The following is a 300-nucleotide window of genomic DNA, read 5'->3' on the forward strand; positions in this document are numbered from 1 at the left end:
GAGATGTGTTTAGTGTCCGCAGGTGTGTTTCTTTGTTTGCATTTGTTTGCTGTGGGAATCTCTGTGTGTTTGTTTATTCATGTCATTTATTTCACGCGAGTTTGTATAATTCACAAACTCTCTATGGAGGAATACACAATACACGTGTATACGCAGACTAAAATTAACACAGGAAGAGAAGAATAAACATCGTGGCATTTCGAGTCCACCGAGATCCTCTTCAGGCGATCCACTAGACCCTTTCATGATTCACTTCGTCTAAAGAGAAAAACTGATGGAATCGAAATACCGACATTTATT

The sequence above is a fragment of the Penaeus monodon genome, chromosome 19, assembly GCF_015228065.2.
Source record: "Penaeus monodon isolate SGIC_2016 chromosome 19, NSTDA_Pmon_1, whole genome shotgun sequence".
Classification (NCBI taxonomy): Eukaryota; Metazoa; Arthropoda; class Malacostraca; order Decapoda; family Penaeidae; genus Penaeus; species Penaeus monodon.